Source organism: Bubalus kerabau, chromosome 1 (genome assembly GCF_029407905.1).
Source record: "Bubalus kerabau isolate K-KA32 ecotype Philippines breed swamp buffalo chromosome 1, PCC_UOA_SB_1v2, whole genome shotgun sequence".
Classification (NCBI taxonomy): Eukaryota; Metazoa; Chordata; class Mammalia; order Artiodactyla; family Bovidae; genus Bubalus; species Bubalus kerabau.
In genome coordinates, this window is record NC_073624.1 from 101,464,010 (window position 1) to 101,464,810 (window position 801).

The window sequence follows — 801 nt, forward strand, 5'->3', positions numbered from 1 at the left end:
TTTAGTAAGATAAACCCATCTTCGTTAACAGCAATCTCACACCCAAACTCTTTCTCACATGCACAAAAAGACCTTATGCAAGAAATAAGGTCTTCAGAATCAAGTGTGCATGTGTGCTCAGCCACTCAGTCGTATCTGACTCTCTGAGATCCCATGGATGATAGCTTAGGCTCCTCTGTCCATGGGATTTCCCAGGCAAGAATACGGGAGTGGGTTGCCATTTTCCTTCTCTAGGGGATCTTCCTGACCCAGGGATCTAACTTGGGTCTCTGGTGTTTCCTTCATTGGCAGAAAAATTCTTTACCATTGAACCACCTGGGAAGCTGTCAAATTCAATAGACACAATTAAAATGATATGGTATGTATCATCACCTAGAATCTTCATAAAGCCAAATTGAGGAAAGATAGCTATTTGAATTAGATTTGAGGAAAAGTTTGGATGGTGTGACATTTCCATTATAAAAGGTAAGAACTATCTCAGAGAGGATTTATTCCAAACTTCTCTAATACCCTGGTGGGTATTAGACTTCCCTGGTGGCTCAGATGGTAAAGCATCTGCCTACAATGCAGGAGACCCAGGTTCAATCCCTGGGTGGGGAAGATCCCCTGGAGAAGGAAATGGCAACCCACTCCAGTATTCTTGCCTGGAAAATCCCATGGACAGAAGGGCCTGGTAGGCTACAGTCCATGGGGTTGCAAAGAGTTGGACACGACTGAGCAACTTTCTTTTCTTTTTCTCTAATATCCTAGCAAACAGTTTGTACGTACTGCATATAATTATCTCATAAGAGCCTTAAACAC

General features: G+C 42.7%; 1 non-coding gene across 1 annotated transcript; it reads left to right on the forward strand.

Annotated features, from left to right (window-relative positions):
- Positions 1-528: 528 nt before the first annotated feature.
- TRNAC-ACA (transfer RNA cysteine (anticodon ACA)) lies at positions 529-600 on the forward strand. Its single transcript has one exon. It is a non-coding gene; the product is annotated as a tRNA-Cys (tRNA).
- The last annotated feature ends 201 nt before the right edge of the window (positions 601-801 follow it).